The following is a 6,000-nucleotide window of genomic DNA, read 5'->3' as shown; positions in this document are numbered from 1 at the left end:
CCATATTTCGTTACAAAAGCTCCTCAAATATAAAATGTGTGGGCTTGTATAAAATACTTTAAAACCAGACTCTGTATCTTAAACAGAACCAGAGGGTCATATACAGCATTCCTATAAGGCAGTTTATGTTCCTCATTGCTGTATGTATTAATAGTAAGGCCGTTCTTAGCTCTTCTCTACAGAGAAACGTATTGCAGCCATTGTAAAGGAAAAAAAAAAAAAAAGTGAAGGCAGTCTCTTCTTTCTGTTTATTACTGGCTGTACTGAAGGAGAATGCAAATGTGCGCAGATAAGAGAGACTTGCAACAAGATCTCATGTGGGAGGGTTTTCCCCCACAGATCTTTTGCCTCTGCCCACATACTTAAACCTCTCAAATACTTAATGTGTATCAGATTCCAGTGTGTGTTCCTCACATAACATTTTTGTAGAATATTCCTTTGATGAAATATGATGTTTCTTCATGTTTGCCTGTGTAAATATGTGAAACACTCCAGCTGAGAAGCAGCCCTATAACTCTGCAATGTATTTTTCTGTGGAAAATCCAAATGAGTGTAGTATATTTCTTCCAAATAGTAATTGCTTGGTTTTCTGTTTCAAGGTCTGTAAAAGCATTTCATTTTGTGAAACCCAGCCCTACCACACTTGAAAGGTACAGCAAGCACAGATGTATAACAACTCACTGGTACTTTTAATTGATCTGGTATTTCTACAAGGTGCCACCCTTTTCCACACCTCCTACCTCCTCCTTAAGTGACTCAGCCTCTGAAGGAGAAGTCTCTTGACTTTTCAGACAGCTGGATGGGGAATGACAGTTCAGCTCTCTGTCTGCTTTGATTGTACCTCACTTCCAGATATCTCCAGGTTGACTTATCACACAGCTGAGCCACGTTAGGACACTAACTTCTACCATACCTAGGTAAGGGTGTTTACTTCTATGTTTTTATATACCATGTAATGAAAGTCCTACTTTTTTAGATGTTTTGTGATTTTTTTAGTGTCCAGCTAAGGATCCCACTTCAAAGGATCTGATTTTCAAGAAGGGTAGAGAACTTGACTATGAAAACCCAGCTATTAGGTGTTCAAATTCCCCAGACCTTTCTGAAATGTTCTCTTGGCCATACTATCTTAATTACTTTGTTACACACATTATATTTCTAATTGTAATTTATTTTAGTGCTATTTCTCTCATAACAAACTCACTGTTCAGACCACTTCTCATGAATAGCTGTTTTAATGTCATTTTTGCTCTTTGGTTAACTTTATTGTTTATTCTTTCCTTGGAATTTTTATCAACAATTAAAGAGTATTAAATTTTCATTTACTTGTATTTGCTTCAAGTATATGATTTTGAAAAAAAAAATTAACAACAGTTTGTTTTTTAAGAACAAACTACTTGTGAAGTATCAAGAAATCATTTCCACCCTTTCTAAAGGTATAGCTAAAATACCGATTCTGCTTTGATACAATGACTTATCTGTACCATGAATGGAACCCATGTATAAACAGGAAGCATTCTTCATTAAAAATATATCAAAAAACAATCAGTTGAATAAAAGAATCTAAAATTATCACCCCATTTCTACACTCTATTATAAAAAAAGTCCACCTTTTAAAACTGATCATATATTTCTAATTTGAAAACACATAGAAATTTGGGTTCTGACTTAGCAGCTGATTTTACGTTAGTGACAGTTCCAAAGCTTAATTTCTTTCAAAACAGAATCTCCTCCACCCACGTCCTGAAAAACCAGTTCTGAGAGCTCTTTCTGCTACAAATAGATGAATGATTTTTGTCGTACATTCACGTGTTCTCTAGTCCTACCTTGCCTGTTCTAACCTTGACTGTTTTCTCTTTTACACACATACATGTTATTATTCTTTGTGAGGGTTGTTATCAATTCTGTGGCCTAAACTGTATAGAAAAATGCTCATTTAAACACAAAGTATTTTAGAAGTTTATAAATGTATTATATGGCTATTGCTCTGATATGCAACTATTGAAAAAAAATCACTCTAGGAATATGTTTTTGTTACTCTTCAATGTCTGTAAAATAAACGTAGGTTTTTTTATGTGTAGTTTTCAGAAAAAGGACAAAAAGGCTAACTAATTGCTAAATAAACAGAATCATGTTACTTATAATTTTGAAGCATATAAATGATATTCCAGTGTTTATTTGTTAAGCTCTAAGTACACACTTGGTACTGTGCTGAGTTAGTAACACCATTGTTCTTTCTACCGCATGTCCTGACCTACAGTCTTGAGGTACTGCAGTGGATAATAGTGACAATTTTGGAGGGAAGAAAGTGCAGCATCAGTTATACATACAGATCTGCACCTGAGTGGGTCTTTAGGGCTATTATTTAGGAGCTCATATGCTTGACTGAAATAGCAAGTTTGGAAATGTGAAGGATAGTACAGCTTTTGGTGGCTCTAGCTGTGATGGTGATTTGAAAAACAGCCTTTACCTGCAATCACAAAGTGAAGCCATGTTTAGAGATACAAATTCTTATTAGAGTTGAAGTATAGGTAGCCAGATCTGACAGCCCAGTCACAGCACTTCTGATATCTGAGGGGATAAATGATGGATGTAGAGAACAACAAAATTGGTATTAAATTCCAAACCAGAAAGATTTCACCTCACACAGTTATGAATGTCTAGAAGAACAACTGTAATGATATGTCTTCACAGTGCCTTATTTCTAAGGCTTGGAGATCTTTATCCTATATCAAGTCAGAATTACTGTAATCAGTTGCTTGTTCACAGATATTCAGATATATTCAACAGAAAAGATGGGGAAAATAACAAAGTTTGCTGACCTGACATAAAAATTGTTAACTGAACGCAAGGAAATATAGTGTGCTTTGAAACTGTGATTAAGTAGGATCAAATGTACTTTCGTTTAAAATGTCATATTCTCCACATTCATCTCATATAAATGAAAGATAAGCCATGTAGTATAGAATTAACATTAACAGTTCCAATGGAGAATAAAATACCAAAAAACAAAACTAAAAAATAAAGCTGAAGTAAGCCTTCATTTTATTCTCTCACAAATAGTTATTCTACCCAAAATTTCTCCTGGACTGCAGTGAAAGCAAGCCAAGGTTAAAACACAAAGGATGTGGAAAATTAATTTCTTAACCTTTTATTAGATTTCTAATGGAATAATTCTAAAATTTGGAGCTCTGAGTACACTCAAGATAATAAATGTTCAGCTTACTTCAGAGCAGAATAGTCCTTCAAGGAGATGAAATTTTGGTGGAAAGTTTCATATTTAATGAAAGAACAAAGTATATGTTTATTTTCTTCTTCATATGGCAGATACTAGACTTTTTTGAAAAGCTGAAACTTTAAGGATGCATAGCAAACAGTAGTCAGCAAGCTGTGACTGTGTAGAGCCATATGTAAGAAACCTGTTTGTTCCAGCTGGCATTTTATGTGGACATGCTAAACTCAGTGGCTTCTCTACAGTCCAGGCTGCTTTAGCAATGCAGCGCAAGTAGTTGGAAGATGGGAAAATTCTGACACTTTTTTGTTTTAAACTAGCTGTTCATCTACAACTTTTTGTATCACCCAGTTCATTAATAATAGTAGGAAGTTTGATATTTTAGGCATTCACATTTGGCCATGCTTTATATCAAAAAACTTCAGTATAAAAACCAGATGTTTTGACTTTTGAGAGGTGTACCTCGCTTGACACTCCCTCAACACTCTCTCAACATCTACTGTGTTGAATTACTTATTATACAGTGTGATGATATGCAGTACCTCTTAGCTGTGGAAAGAAATATTGTTTATTAAAAGCAAAATACATATAAACTGAATATTTATAAATAAGGTCTTAATCACTGTCATAGCTAGAAGCCAAAGAACAAAGACTTTTTTGCTTATAACTAGTTCAGTCTGATGTGGAAAACATGATTCTTACAGGAAATGTTTGTATTATTCTTATGTATTTTTTTAAATACAGCAATGCATATATGTGAAACATAATTACATAGAAAGCTAGAGCCAAAAACAGAAGAAGGAAGGCAAGAGGACTCTATGTTGGGAGAATGGGTGTGTTCAGTCCAGCTGAAAACTAGAAGGTCTAGTTTTGAGAATTTAAGGCAGGCCTGAGGTCTTCTGCTGATCAGTCACTGCAGGATGTGGAAAGGAGATGTAGAAGTGTGAATATGGCTATTTGTGACAAAAATAGAATTTGAGACCTGTGCTGTTTTCTGAATAACTTGCTAGCAGCTTGGAGGGGCATTTGACTTTCCCTGAAGTCATGTCTGAAGTTTTATCTTTGGGATTGTATTTGGATTTCCCCCCCAAAATGGGGGAGGGTCTGAATCCAGGATTGGCATGTCTTAAATCTTTTTGGGAACTGCTCATTGGACTGGCTGGGGCAGTTTTAATTTTCTTCTAAAGTTTCCTGACGCTGTTTTTAAAATCAAATTACACTGGAGCTGCATTCCTGTTTGTTTTTGTTTTGCATTCCAGCTGAGTTGTTTTGCTTCAGTGGTTGAGATCTTATTAAGAATGCCTGAACATAATTTACTACTATACTATACTATAGAAGCCTATAACTTTTCTTTCTCACAATTTCATTTACGAAGTTAAAAACTTTTTTTTTAATCTCCCTCTAACTATAGGCTGAAGATAAGCAGTTCATTGATCTGTGTGAATAATGTGACGGTTTTTAAACTAATGTGATCCTCACAATCTTCTGTTCATTCCTCTTTCCACATACACAGACACACACACACTTAGTTCACAACAGTGAAGACCAAGAAAAAAATGCTTTGATGAGTTGTATTCTGCCTGTTTATGCAAGATTCTTTTCATTTCTAAGATCTTGAAATTTAAATCTTACTCTGATGATTCTTGATTGTCTGTGCTAGAGATGAAAGTAGGATTTTTTTTTTAAATTTGCATTTTAAATTTTAATGGATTAATCTTTGATATACAACTTGAAAGTTTGGAAGCAAGAAGTAAACCTGAGGACAATATGCCAGTATTCTGTAAGACTAACATGCCTGGGTTTAAAATTTCAGAATGCCTGGCACATTTTCAGTGCTGACTATAAAAGGGAGTGTGCCTGTTTCTTATATTCATTTATGCATATTACTTTTGGGCTGGGAGACTAAGTAGTAGTTTATTCCAGATGCCGTATACATGTGCAACAGAAGTATTCTTTTGCCCTAAAAACATTAGAAAATGACTATAGGACAAGAGACAAAACAGAGTTTTAATTAAATGATGGAGGATGAAAGAAACACACTTGCTGGACTTTCTTTTGTCATGCATGGATACAACCAGGAGTTGCAAACCTGCTTTCCAGTTGATTTTCAGTGTCTCAGTGTCATTAATGTATTTGTAGTTGTTCTGTAGATTTTAAGACAAGCCTCAAAATGTATGGATTTTTTACTTTGGTGATAATTTATATTTCAGAACAAACATCTGAGGCTTTCTCATTTTATCAAAGTTGTATGTTACTTCCTTGACAGTGCTGTGAGAAATTTCAGATTCCATCATGCATCTATGGAAAGGAAGGCTATAGTATAACATGAAGTCTATATAGAAGTTTCCTGTAATTTTTAATAACAAATATTTAAATTGCAAAATGTGTGTTTTTAGAAAGATATTCTAAGCCTTAGAATGACTGTATTTGGTTTAATTTCCACAAAAGAAGGCTCCATTTTCAAAGTTTTATGATCCAGTTCCCTTAGGAAATGGCTTTAAAAGTCTTTATTAGAAAATAAATCCAAGTTTCTTCTATATAAACTACTTCTTCTTCTCCAGATGAAGAACTGCCAGCACTCATTGCTTGTGAAATATACTGAAATGTCAAGCTTCCTATTATCTTGGGACTGACTGAAATACAAACCAGTATCAGATGTCCAGCTGTTGCTAAGCTGAAAACATAAATAAATCAGAGTCTTCTCTATCATCTTGTGACAGTTCAGGAAGATTTATAGCACAATTAGTTATTATCTGAAACTGATTGCTCAA

The 6,000-nt window shown here is 34.4% G+C and overlaps 1 protein-coding gene across 1 annotated transcript in view; it reads left to right on the top strand.

Annotated features, from left to right (window-relative positions):
• Positions 1–802: 802 nt before the first annotated feature.
• SCEL (sciellin) overlaps positions 803–6,000 on the top strand; it is a 50,098-nt gene continuing 44,900 nt past the window's right edge. The window contains exon 1 of the mRNA XM_074816725.1: positions 803–917. The gene's annotated coding sequence lies outside the window, so the exon portion shown is untranslated. The remainder of the gene's footprint in view (positions 918–6,000) is intronic.

The sequence above is a fragment of the Strix aluco genome, chromosome 2, assembly GCF_031877795.1.
Source record: "Strix aluco isolate bStrAlu1 chromosome 2, bStrAlu1.hap1, whole genome shotgun sequence".
NCBI classification, from domain to species: domain Eukaryota; kingdom Metazoa; phylum Chordata; class Aves; order Strigiformes; family Strigidae; genus Strix; species Strix aluco.
The sequence above is the reverse complement of the archived record's forward strand: the minus strand, read 5'-3'. Positions and strand labels throughout refer to the sequence as shown.